General features: G+C 42.4%; 2 pseudogenes; both read left to right on the top strand.

Moving 5' to 3' along the window:
• The first annotated feature begins 10,182 nt into the window (after positions 1 to 10,182).
• On the top strand, positions 10,183 to 12,233 carry LOC116592605 (annotated as a pseudogene).
• Positions 12,234 to 12,810: 577 nt separating this feature from the next.
• On the top strand, positions 12,811 to 13,888 carry LOC116591124 (annotated as a pseudogene).
• Positions 13,889 to 14,110: the final 222 nt, after the last annotated feature.

Raw genomic sequence — 14,110 nt, 5'->3', positions numbered from 1 at the left:
GGCAGCCACTTAACTGAACCACTCGGGCGTTGCTCCCCTTCTTTAAAGATTTTATTTATTTATTTGAGAGAGATTGAGAGAAAGAGAGAGTAAGATGACACTATTATGTTAAAGATGATGTGGACAACAGTGATAAGGAATGCAAGGGTTGCCTGACTTCGTTGCCATCCCTTTCTGTTGGGAAGATCAGAACCCAACTCAATTTAACTTTCTTAAGTCTCAACTTTCTCATCTGTGAAATGGAAATTTTTTAAAAAAATGATACTTTTCCTAGAAGAATAAAGTGAGGGTTAACCAAGATTATGTGTGCAAACCACAATGTCAGGTGATATAGAAGGAGTAGGCAATAAGTGGGAACCATTGTTAACAATACAAAGAGCAGTTATAGGGACGTAATTGTCAAAAATAGTACAGAGAGCAGAAGTAATGTCTGTTTATTTACTTCTCTTGATACCCAAAGAGTTCTGTGGCTTGAGCTCTTAAAATCTTGATCCCAGAAGTATTTACATTAATTTGTTAGTGTCCTCCAGAAAGTATTAATATTCTATAATATATATACTTTTTATTCAAGTGAATAAAACTTATTTTATGTGAATAATGTTAAATTATATTATATTTATATTTTTTTCCAAAAAATTGAGGTCCTTGGATCTGCTTTTGGATTCAAACAATCAAATCTAAAACTAACCATCTTATTCTATGATGGGTTCCAAAGAGATTTCTTGGCACCCCTGGTGACTGTGATTTTTCCCCCCCTTTTTTTTCCCCTAATGTTTTTAAGCAAAGAGCATCACAAAGTTTGGTCATTAGATTATTTTTCTTGAGGGACATAGACGCAAACTAAAATGATATTTACCAGAACCCTTAGGATGATAGGGAGAGCAACAGTTTTTTTTTTTTTAATCTTAATAAACATATAATGTTTTTTATCCCCAGGGGTACAGGTCTGTGAATCGTCAGGTTTACACACTTCACAGCACTCACCAAAGCACATACCCTCCCCAATGTCCATAACCCCACCCCCCTCTCCCAACCTTCCTCCCCCCAGCAACCCTCAGTTTGTTTTGTAAGATTAAGAGTCACTTATGGTTTGGGGAGAGCAACAGTTTTGACTGAATATTTATTAAGCACCTCCTATGTGCCAGGCACTTTATTCTAAGTGCTGGGGAGAGACACATCCATGAAGGAGACAGTCCAAAATTCTTGCCCTTATAAAGCTTATATTCTATTGTGGGGAGACTAATAATTAAAAAAAAAAAGAAAAAAAATATATAGCTTGTCAGGTAGTGATAAGTATGGCTAAAATAAATCAGGAAAAGGGCAACTAGAAGTGCTTAGAGAATGGTAATGGAAACATCATTTCAAAGAGGGTGGTCAGGAAAGACCTTAAAGAGAAGATGACATCTGAGTAAAGATCTGAAGAAAGTGGAGAGTGCAAGCCATGTAGGGAACTCGGGGGAGAAACGTTCAGGCAGAGAGAATGGCAAGTGTACAAAAGCCCTACGTCGAAGTGAATCCTGGCGAGGACCGCTGTGGCTGGAGCCAAGCAAAGGAGGGGAAAAGTAATAACACCTGAGACTGAGTTGGCCAGGCTCTTTAAGACAGAATCAAGAATATTTGGTGACAGATTGGATTGAATATAAAAGAAAGAGAGGCAAAGATGACTACATGAGTTTTGAGTAGGAAAGTGACTTCTTGTCGTGAATTGGTTGTAAAGGATCTGGTTGAAAGAAAGGAGATGAGTTCTAAAGTCATTTCAACAATCCATGGCTCAGACCATGACAGTAGTAGCTGAGATGGTAAGAAAAGGCTGGCTTCTATGTGTGTGTGTGTGTGTGTGTGTTTAAGATTTTATTTTATTTTACATAGTCTCTACACCCAGTGTGGGGCTTGAACTCACAGCCTGGAGATCAAGGGTCACATGCTCTACTGACTGAGTTGGCCAGGCTCTTTAAGACAGAATCAAGAATATTTGGTGACAGATTGGACTGAATATAAAAGAAAGAGAGGCAAAGATGACTACATGGTTCAGAGCCCAAGCAACAGGAAGAAAGAAGTTGTCATTAACTAAAATGAGCAAAACAGCAGGTTGAACAGGTTTGGGAAGGGGAAGATGAAGTGGTAAGTTTCAGACATTCTAACTTTTGAGACACCTATTAAAATCCAAGTGATGTCAATTAGGTAGTTGGATATACAAATACGAAGTTCAGGGGAGAAGTCTTGGGTAGAGTATATAAGAGTTGTCGGCATTTGGATAGTATTTAAAGCCATGAAACACTATGAGAATAAGAGTGTAGACAGAAAAGAGGCCAAGTACTAAATCCTGGGAAGTCCAATGAATTGCGTTTGCAAACTTGATGGGAAGCCAGGAAAGGAGCCTGAGAAGTGGCCCGTGAATTAGAAGAAAACCCAGAAGCTTATCCTAGAAGTTGAATTTCTAGCTGAGGAGGAAGTAACCAACTGAGTCAAATGCTGCCTATAGGGGCACCTGGGTGGCTCAGTGGGTTAAGCCTCTGCCTTCGGCTCAGGTCATGATCCCAGGGTTCTGGGATCGAGCCCCACATCGGGCTCTCTGCTCAGCAGGGAGCCTGCTTCCTCCTCTCTCTCTGCCTGCCTCTCTGCCTACTTGTGATCTCTGTCCAATTAAAAAAAAAAAAAATGTTGCCTATAGAGCAAGTAATATGGGAGGACTGAGACTTGGCTATTGGGTTTAGCAACATAGAAGTCACCAATGGCCTTGATAGAGAAACTGGTTGGAGGGCTAGACATGGAAGGCTCACTTTAGTGGGTTCATGACAGAATGGAAAGAGAGGAGAGGAGCTCTTTTGGAGAGTTTTACTGTAAAAAAGAGCAGAAAAATGAAGCTGTAGCAAAGTGGAAGTCAAGAGAAAAAAATTTTTTTAAAGATTTTATTTATTTATTTGACAGACAGAGATCACAAGTAGGCAGAGAAGCAGGCAGAGAGAGAGAGAGAGAGGAGGAAGCAGGCTCCCCACTGAGCAGAGAGCCTGATGCGGGGCTCGATCCGAGGACCCTGGGATCATGACCTGAGCTGAGGTAGAGGCTTTAACCCACTGAGCCAACCAGGCGCCCCAAGGGAAAAAATTTAATGGGGAAAATTGTAGCATGTCTGTACAATGATGGGACTGTTCTTGTTGAGAGTAGGGGAGGGGAGGCGGGGATTGATAATGCAAGACAGAGAGAGGGGAGAATTACCGGAACCTGTCCTCATTTACATGAGAAGGGATGGGAGTATGTGCACAGAAGGAGGAGCTTGTCTTAGGTCCAGCATGGGCCCCTCAGTCCTTGGCACAGAAAGAAGGCAGAACAGACAATATTGGATTTGTTTTCTTGGTGAAATAGAGAGAAGGTTGATCAGCCAAGAATGAGAATGGGGGGGAGACTGTTAAAGGTTTGGAGAGAGAGGGAAAGGTATGAAACAGTTGCCTGGGATGGTGAATGGTTGGGATCAAGGTGGCAGGATTGTTAGCAGACACTGAGGGCCCATTGAGGCCATGAACAAATAGTGAACTTAGGCAGGATAACTGAGTGTTCTTCCTAGTGAAGTGCTGGTGCAGAGGTGTGGGCGGAATCGTAAGGAAGCTGCAATAACCAGGGCTGGGACTTTGCCAGGCAAATACCATGAAGGTAGAGTGCAAGTGTATCAAGAATATATGTAAGAGGGGGCACCTGGGTGGCTCAGTGGGTTAAGCCTCTGTCTTTGGCTCAGGTCATGATCTTAGGGTCCTGGGATTAAGCCCCGTATAGGGCTCTCTGATCAGCAGGGAGCTTGCTTCTCACCCCCAACCTGCCACTCTGCCTGCTTGTGATCTCTGTTAAAAATAAATAAATAAATAGATAAATAAATAAATAAATAAGAATATATGTAAGAGAGTGATTATAATAATAGACCATGGAATGCAGCATGAGAAAGGCAAGTAAGGACATGAGAGAATGTGAGGAGAGTGAAAAAGAGGTTGCGTTTGGAGACTGTGTGTCCCAGTGTGGTCGAAGAGTTACTGGTTTGGGGTAGCAGAAGGTCAAAGAGCTGGAAAGATAGACTTTAGTGATTTAGAAGTGGGATACTGGAATTTAAGATTAAAATGTTTCAGAAATTGGGCACCTGCCTGGGTGGCTCAGGTCATGATCTCAGGGTCCTGGGATCGAGCCCCACATCAGGCTCCCTGCTCAAGAGAGCCTGCTTCTCCCTCTCCCTCTGCCTGCTGCTCTGCCTACTTGTACTCTCTGTCTCTGCGTCAAATAAATAAAACCTTAAAAAAAAAGTTTCAGATGGGATGCCTGGGTGGCTCAGTTGGTTATGCGGCTGCCTTCGGCTCAGGTCATGATCCCAGCGTCCTAGGATCGAGTCCCACATCAGGCTCCTTGCTTGGCGGGAGCCTGCTTCTGCCTCTGCCTCTGCCTGCCACTCTGTCTGCCTGTGCTCACTCGCTCGCTCTCCCTCTCTCTCTCTGACAAATAAATAAATAAAATCTTTAAAAAAAAAAGTTTCAGAAATTGATGAAGACAAAGTTTAAAGGTGTATTATGGGCTGAATTGTATCCCCTCAAAATTCATTATGTTAAAGCACTAATCCTTATAACCTCAGAATGTGACATATTTAAAGTGGTAATTAAGTTAAAATGGGGCTGGTAGGGTGGGCCTAAATCCAATGTGACTGGTGTCCTTATAAGAAGAAAAATTTGAACACACAAAGAGATACCAAGTGCACCTGGAGCACAGAGAAAAGGCTGAGTGGGGACACAAGAAAGTAGCTGTCTGTCAGCCAAGGAGAGAGGTCTCAAGAGAAACCAAACCTGCCGACATCTTGATCTTGGACCTCAAGCTTCTATTACCTTGAGAAAATAAATTTCTGTTGTTTAAGCACCCTAGTCTGTAGTATTTTGTCATAGTAGCTCCCACAGACAAACAAGGTGTGACCATGAAAGTGAGAGGCGAGGTAGGATGTGAGGCCAGAGGATGGAAAAAGGAATTGAGAGGGTTTAGCTGAGATTTTACAAAGTTTTTTATTGCTGATTACTTTGTACTTTGAAGAAGAGTGACTAAATACTTTTTGTTAAAGTTTACAGAGAGTGCAATCATTGAGGATTTTCCATCTTCTATCAACACTATGGCTTCTAGTAAATTTCAATACCACTGAGATGAGAAGTCACTCCCAACCAGGGTGTCCCTCAAAGTAATCATGATGAATTGACATCTAATACTCATTAGATGTCTTTTTCATGCTAGAAACTTCTAGAAGCTTTCACATATATTAAAACAAAAAATGAGTTCAATGACATTAAGGTGAAAGCATTGTTAATCTCATTTTGCATTTGGAAAAAATAATGAACATAAGAAAAAAAAATTTCAACTTGCCCAAGAACTTGGAGATAAATCCAAGAATTTTATATTCTTTGGACTCTTCAACTGCCCTTGCCTGATACACTTCTATATGTTAATCCCTTCCTCTTCATTGCAAATAGGTTTTGGATGTGGATATTCTGATTCCTGGGTAGTGGCTGCCTACAATGTTATTTTGAAGACACACTGGTAACCAGATAGGTTAACGAGATAGATGAGTGCTGTCTGCTGTGGACATAGGGTCAGGGAAAGGCAGCATGCATTGCCAATACTCCACAGTCTTAGTTGACCCCAGAAAGATGCCTCTAGTGATGATTTTATGTCACAGGTGGTTATGAAGACTTGAGGTACAGGACAAATTGCCATTTGGAATACCATTCAGTAAAGGTGATGGTGACAAAAGTAATGAAGAGGATATGACAGGCTGGAAAACCTGATAAAACTGTGGTAAGGGGAGTTGAGTAATGACCTTATTTTGGTGATCCCATTAACGGAAACATCTAATGAAGTCTCCCCAGACAAGGAAAAAAAAATTACTTGATTTCATTTCTAAGAAAACTCTTTTTTAACCTGCCTCCTGAAAAAAATATGTATGCTCATAAAGTAGATCCCTGAAGCCATTAGTCTCCAGTAAATTCCCAATTTTCTTGCCAATGAATTCTTACTAAATCCGGATTTTCTTGCTGGTCCTCCAGGAACCGGGGAGAGTCACTGGGGCTGCTGTGCTTACTGGCCATTTCTGGCCTTGGCTTCCTGTTCTCAACAGCAGAGCTGAGGAAATCCGCAGGATGCTTGCTACCAGGGGACAAGATGACTCAGGAGGAAACACTCCACCTAAAATAGTCTTGCTGTGCAGCCCCTGAGTCACTTTGGAAGCAAAGTAAATGTGTGATCCTGGAATTAATCCCACAGGTGATGGGAAGTGGAGAAGAAGGAAGTATCTGGAAGAAGTTTATTCAAAAGAAAAGTCTGCCACAGAGATGAAAATTTAACTGCAGAAAAGGTTACTATTCAGGAAGAAATTTCATCCTAGAAGTTCAAAGTAGATGAATTGTGATTTTCTCCCATGACCATGGGTGTAAAGTTGTTGTCAAGGCCCAATCTAGCGACCCACTGGAAGTGGATATTTCCTTAAAAACATGCTAGGAAAGTAGCACTAGAACAGCTGTGTAAACAGCAATGGGCCATTGGGCTACAATAGCCTTGATTTTTGTCTTTATAATTCTTTCTCAAGAATTAATCTGGCCAAAACGTGTATGATGCTGCTAGATGCTACATTTATCTTGAATTCATGGTAAACATCTAGTGTTTCACCTACTGAAAGAGGGGAAGGAGTATACAACTCAGATTCAAAGCTCTCCAAGCAATATTCCGTATTTGGAATGGCCCTTCCAAACCTTTGTCTTACCTCTCCTTTTCCCTCTTCATCCTGGTTCTGGTCTTCACAATCTACTTACTTATTGCAACTCTCCCCAATGAGGGCCCAAAGAACTGAACCGCAGTCTATCACTTATTCTTTAAGTGTGTATTGAGAAATTACCATCTAGCAGGAAGACATTTTTTTTCCCCTCCAGATGCTTGGAATCTAATTGTGGAACAGAAAAGTTCAACAACAGGTTTGTCATACAAAGTTGTCAAATCTCCCAATAGATTTAAACATAGGTGTCTTGAAATTACAGCAAGGCAGGGAACTTGAGTGGAGCTAGGGGTTCACGGGAGATTTCTTGGAAGGGCAGGGACACGACTGAGTCATCAAGGTGAGGAAGCTGGTAGCTGGACAAATGCAGACTCGATCAAAGTTAAACATTCACATGGTAGAGAGATGCCATGTGTGAAGCTTGATTGGATCCTGGCTTGGGAAACAACGAGGTGAAATATATTTTGAGGACAATAGAAAAACTGTTACTACAAAGAGTATTAGACAATATAAGAAGGTGTTTTAAATTTACTTAAGGTAAAGTAATGATGTAATTATGAAGGAGGTTCTAATTTTTAGGAGATACATACACTTAAAGTGTATTTAGCAAATGATTTAGTAAACATCTGAAATATGAAATGGTTTAGCAAAAGGAGGAGGAAGAGGGACAGGAGAAAGAGAAGAAGGAGGAGGAGGAGGAGGAAGGGAGGAGGGGGAGGAGGAGGAGGAGGAGGAGGAAGACAGGGAGGGAAAGAAGGAAAGGAAGGAGGAGGAGGAAGAGAAGGGGACGGAGAAGAATGTAAGTATGGTAGATGGCTAAAGGAATTAAACCTATCAAAACATTAACATTTGTTGAGTTGAATCAATGTTCATTCCACTAGTTTTTCAACTTTGTTGAGTTTTTGAAAATTTTCATAAAAAATAGTTGGAGAAGAAGTACACTGGTAGATACTCAGTTGCATAAATGCCAGCACTACCCAAAATTCAGAGAGTGTATCCATGCTGGGTATTCAATGTAGAAAATAAATGCTCTGCCCAAACAACCACATTAGGCCACACAGAAGTTCCGAGTTAGGAAAGAGGGGCCCAGTCTGCAACTTAGAGACAGTGTCCTGCTACCTGAATAGGAATGAACGTGGTTGGAAGTGTGGGTGAAGAAGGAGCTCAGAGCTGGAAGAGTCTTGTACGGGTCAGGCTGAAGAGTTTGGAATTTATCCTGAGGAAATCAGAGCCACTTAAGAGAGGAGGGCATTTTAGAGGCTCATTTGAGGGATGGATCAGACAGAGTCTGGAGGGGATCATCGCAGAGACAAGTGCAGTCATTCCATCAGAAATAAAGAAGGCCAGGGTACCTGGGTCATGCAGTGGGTTAAGTGACCGACTCTTGGTTTCAGCTCAGGTCCCCTTCTCAGAGTCATGAGATCGAGGCCCATGACGGGCTCTGGGCTTGAGATTCTTTCTCCCTCTCCCTCTGCCCCTCCCATTCGTGCTCTCTCTGTCAAATAAAGAAATCAAGTTTTAAAAAATAAAAAGAAACAAAGAAAGAAGGCCAAATTTGGGGGAGGATGCAAAGCAAGCCACTTTGAAAAAGAGTTTGGCAGTCTCTTATAAAAGTAAATATATATGTACCACACAATGCAGAAATTTCACTACTAGGTATTTACTCAAGAAAACAAAAAACTTAAGTCACACAAAGACTGACAGGAACGTTTAGAGCAGCATTATTCGTAATCACCAAAGTTGGAAGTATTGACTCGCAAACGGATAAAATGTACGTTCATAAGCAGAACAGTGTGCAATAAAAAGGGATGACCTACTGAGACGACAACATGGATGAATTTCAAAAGCCTTATGCTGCGTGAAGGAAGCCAAACTACACACCGTATGATTCTGTGGATATGACATTCTGAATAAAACAAAGCTAGTGGTACAGGAATTGGACGAGTGGTTACAGCCAGGTGCTGGAGTATGGGAAGGATTTGCCTACCAAGGGGCACATGGAACATTCCGGGGTGATGGGAAGTATTTCATATAGTATTTTTATCATGGTGGTAGCTACAGACATTTATCAAATCTATGCACCTACAAAGGGTGAATTTCACTGTATAGAAATTGGATATCTCCGTATACCTCACTTCAAACAAAAGAAAAGAAAAAGGGATAACAGGACATGAGGACTGAATAGATGGAGAATAAGAGAAGGAAGAGTGAAAGATGTTTTGGTAATCAAGAAAACAGATATGCTAATACAAGAAGTGGAAATGTCAGAGGATAGTACCAGGATACAGGCAGTTAGCTGCTGCAAGAATAAAATGAGCAATCAAGTTGTAACCAGGAGTAATTCAAAATGTGTTAAACTATTTTCATCTAGTTTTATGTTACTACTTTAGCAGACAACTTGGCACAAGTATGAGGAAAATGTAATCAACTTTAAAAAGTGTATAATGGATTCCCAAGGAGAAATTTCTATTCTAAGGACGTAAAAAGTGTGTGTGTGTGTGTGTGTGTGTGTCTGCATGGGTATTCCTATCTCAAAATATTTGATGATAGGGACACCTGGGTGGGCCAGTGGGTTAAGTGTCTGCCTATGGCTCAAGTCATGATCCTAGGGTCGTGGGATCAAGCCCCACATTGGGCTCCCGGCTCAGCGGGAAGCCTGCTTCTCCATCTCCCTCTCCCTCTGCTTGTATTCTCTCTCTCACTGTCTCTCTCTCTCTCTCTCTCTGTCAAATAAATAAATAAAATCTTTTTAAAAAAATCTGATGATAATCTTCTTTGGGTTATGTTTTTCACTGATTTTACATGGTTTTTAAAGGTTTATTTAGGTGCGCCTAGGTGGCTCAGGGGGTTAAGCCTCTGCCTTCGCTTAGTGGGGAGCCTGCTTCCCCCTCTCTCTCTGCCTGCTGCTCTGCCTACTTGATCTCTCTCTCCACGTCAAAAAAATAAATAAAATCTTTTAAAAAATTAAAAATGAATGTTTATTTATTTGAGTGGGAGAAAGAGAGAGAGAGCTAGTGGTGGGGAGGAGCAGAGGGAGAGGGACAAGCAGACTCTGCTGATCACAGAGCCAGATATGGGGTTCAATCCCATGACCCTGAGACCATGACCTGAGTCAAAATCAACAATCCGAGGCTTAACCAACAGAGCCAACCAGGCACCCCTAATTTTACATGTTTTTTTAAATGATTAAAATGTATGCAAAATGCTTTCTTAATTTTAATTAATAAAAAACACTAATTTTTTTAAATGAAGCATGCATATAATATGGTGGAAGCAGTAAGCCTGGAGATAGCTTGGAGAGAATTTAAGAAGGTAGAATCTTTTCCAGGAAGTGATTTTTCAGATAAGATAGGCTTATACATGGGCATATGGACCTCTCAAATAAGAATACTATTATAGGCCCATAGCCTCCCTGCCCCTCCCGCAACGCTCAACCCCGGGATCCCCCCGGCTTGCCTGCCCGCCATGGCCGACAAGGAAGCAGCCTTTGATGACGCAGTGGAAGAACGTGTGATCAACGAAGAGTACAAAATATGGAAAAAGAACACCGCTTTTCTTTACGATTTGGTGATGACCCATGCCCTGGAGTGGCCTAGCCTAACTGCACAGTGACTTCCAGATGTAACCAGACCAGAAGGGAAAGACTTCAGCATTCATCAACTTGTCCTGGGAACACACAAGTCCGATGAACAAAACCATCTTGTGATAGCCAGTGTGCAGCTCCCTAACGATGATGCTCAGTTTGATGCTTCACCTACGATGGTGAGAAAGGAGAATTTGGAGGTTTTGGCTCAGTTAGTGGAAAAACTGAAATAGAAATCAAGATCAACCATGAAGGAGAAGTAAACCAGGCACGTTATATGCCCCAGAACCCTTGCATCATTGCGACAAAGATATCATCCAGTGATGTTCTTGTTTTTGACTATACAAAACATCCTTCCAAACCAGACCCTTCTGGAGAGTGCAACCCAGACTTGCGTCTCCGTGGACATCAGAAGGAGGGCTATGGACTTTCTTGGAACCCAAATCTCAGTGGGCACTTACTTAGTGCTTCAGACGACCATACCATCTGCCTCTGGGACATCAGTGCTGTTCCAAAGGAAGGAAAAGTTGTGGATGCGAAGACCATCTTTACAGGGCATACAGCGGTAGTAGAAGACGTTTCCTGGCATCATGAGTCTCTGGGTCAGTTGCTGATGATCAGAAACTTATGATCTGGGATACTCATTCAAACAATACTTCCAAACCAAGCCACTCAGTTGATGCTCACACTGCTGAAGTGAACTGCCTTTCTTTCAGTCCTTACAGTGAGTTCATTCTGGCCACAGGATCAGCCGACAAGACTGTTGCCTTGTGGGATCTGAGAAATCTGAAACTTAAGTTGCATTCCTTTGAATCACATAAGGATGAAATATTCCAGGTTCAGTGGTCGCCTCACAATGAGACCATTTTGGCTTCCAGTGGTACTGATCGCAGACTGAATGTTTGGGTTTTAAGTAAAATTGGAGAGGAACAATCCCTGGAAGATGCAGAAGATGGACCACCAGAATTGTTGCTTATTCATGGTGGTCACACTGCCAAGATATCTGATTTCTCCTGGAATCCCAATGAACCTTGGGTGATTTGTTCTGTATCAGAAGACAATATCATGCAAGTGTGGCAAATGGCAGAGAACATTTACAATGATGAAGATCCTGAAGGAAGCGTGGATCCAGGACAAGGGTCCTAGATATGTCTGCACTTCTTGTGATTTTAGACTCCCCTCTTTACCCCCTCTCAACCCTGAGATTGATTTAACACTGGTTTTGAGACACAGACTTTGTTTGGCTATCCCTCTATGATAGGTACCATCAACGATGTTACTAGCCCAAACAGAGGGTGTTTTCTTTTTCTTTTTTTTGATTTTATTTATTTATTTGACAGACAGAGATCACAGGTAGGCAGAGAGGCAGGCAGAGAGAGAGGAGGAAGCAGGCTCCCTGTGGAGCAGAGAGCCCGATGTGGGGCTCGATCCCAGGACCCTGGGATCACGACCTGAGCCGAAGGCAGAGGCTTTAACCCACTGAGCCACCCAGGCGCCCCCAGAGGGTGTTTTCTAAATATTAACTGGGGGACTTGATTCAGTAAAGCCACAGACTTATATTTAAATTTTCTTCAGGAATTTTCTAGTAACAAAAGGTCTAAAGTAGCCACAGAAAGGGGAATATTGGGTGTGGTTATTTTTCTTCTTAGGCTATATCCCCAAGTTTTACAGACTCCTTTTAAGTAAAGGCTAAAGTGAGGAAGGATAGAGCCAAGTGAGGTAGATGTCTGAGCCATGAAGTATAAATACCACAAGATGTTGTTTTTATTCAGGAAATGGGGGAGATTCAAGTCATATAAATTCCTATTCTAAAGTTTTCACACCTGACTTTCCAGGACACACATTTCCCTATGTAGACCAGTCTCCTCTCAGTTTCTTCAGTTAAGTCAAAACTATGTGTTCCTCTTGGGCGCCTGGGTGGCTCAGTGGGTTAAGCCGCTGCCTTCGGCTCAGGTCATGATCTCAGGGTCCTGGGATCGAGTCCCACGTCGGGCTTTCTGCTCAGCAGAGAGCCTGCTTCCCCTTCTCTCTCTGCCTGCCTCTCTGCCTACTTGTGATCTCCCTCTCTCTGTCAAATAAATAAATAAATAAAATCTTAAAAAAAAAAAACAAAAACTATGTGTTCCTCTTTCCCCATATATTTTTTTGCTTGTTAGTGTATTTCTTGAGCTGTTTTCATATTTCTTTCCTTTCTGTGAAATGGTTTTTTTAAAACACTTGGGACCACCAAGTTGTAAAGATGGATGTTTTTACCTGACAGTCATACCACAGGTAGACTGTCCAGTTGAGTTGAGAAGAGTGAATTGATAGCTTGTATTTGTTTTTAAAATTAAATTAATCCTGGATAAGAGTTGCTTTTTTTTTTTTTTTTAGAGTTAGTCCTTGACCACTAGTTTGGTACCATCTCTATTTTGGGTGACCTGTTTCATCAGCAGGCCTGTTACTCTCCATGACTAACTGTGTAAGTGCTTATAATGGAATAAATTGCTTTTCTACGTAAAAAAAATACTATTATAGTATTTGTGGGAAGAAAAGAGTGGAAATAATCTAATTTTCCATTAATAAGTAACTGCTTAAATAAGGGATGGTATATCTACACAATGGAATACTATGCAACTGTTAAAAATGAGAAAGATCTATGTGTGCTAGTATGCAAAAATGGTTGAATTATTTTAAAAAAACATTGTACAGAGATCTCTTTCTCTCTCTCTCTCACACACACACACACTGAACAGCCAAAGAATATCTCTGGAAGACTATGACCAGAAGCTGTTTCATCTGTCAAGATGAAATTACACAATAATTTGAACAGTGAAGAGTAGTTGGTGGCTGCTGGCCACTGGCTGGACTGCCACCCACTTCAACGGCTGGGGCTGCTGGCCAAGTAGGGTCTATGCCCCCTGGGCCCAGGCCTGCCGAGCTCCACAGCCTGGCCGCCATGCCCCACATTCGTGCCTGGCACCCTGAACCTAGCCGTCGGGGCATGGCGCCGTTTCCTCCCCAGGAAGCGCTGGCTGCTTGCCCTGGTCTTCTGGCTCTCGCTGGTCTACTTCCTTCTTAGCACCTTCAAGCAGGGGGAGGGGGCAGCGAGAGATCCAGACCAGGTTCAAGACCATGAGCAGCCCATCCCAGTGGAAAGTGTAATTTTAGCTGGGCAGTAGCAGGCCAGCCTGGCCCCCAGTGCTGGAACTCCATTCAAGGGAAGCTCTGTCAGATATATTTGTGAAAGAGAGGATTTGCCAGTGAATGGCCGCTGGAATGTCAATGTCCCTGGCACAAAGCAGTACCACTGTGAAGGCTGCTTGCCCCACAGCTGCTGCAGCACTTCCAAGTACTGCATGCCCTGCTGCCTGCAGCCCAGAAAGCAACTTCTCTTGGCACACTTCCTCACCTGGGCAGCTGTGCTTTTCCAGAACATTTTCATGGCCATTGAAGATCACTTTGAATTGTATTTGGCCAGATGCAGGACCTCATCCCAGTTTCCCAGGGAGTTGATACTGGCTGCTGACTTGATCTGTTCATCATGACCAGGGTAAAAGAAAAAGTTAAATTACAGGAGTATCCAGCCTTATCCCCACCCACCACCCACACGAAGGACTCAGCATCATTATGTAATGAGTTGAATGGTGGCTGCACAAAAAGGACACATTCATGTCCCGACCCCTTGGAACCTATAAATATGAGGCTACTTAGACAAAGTGTCTTTGCAGATGGAATTAAGTTCAGGATCTTGAAATGAGGTCACCTTG

The sequence above is a fragment of the Mustela erminea genome, chromosome 1, assembly GCF_009829155.1.
Source record: "Mustela erminea isolate mMusErm1 chromosome 1, mMusErm1.Pri, whole genome shotgun sequence".
Taxonomy (NCBI): domain Eukaryota; kingdom Metazoa; phylum Chordata; class Mammalia; order Carnivora; family Mustelidae; genus Mustela; species Mustela erminea.
Note: the sequence above shows the minus strand (reverse complement) of the source record. Positions and strands in the feature narration are given on the sequence as shown.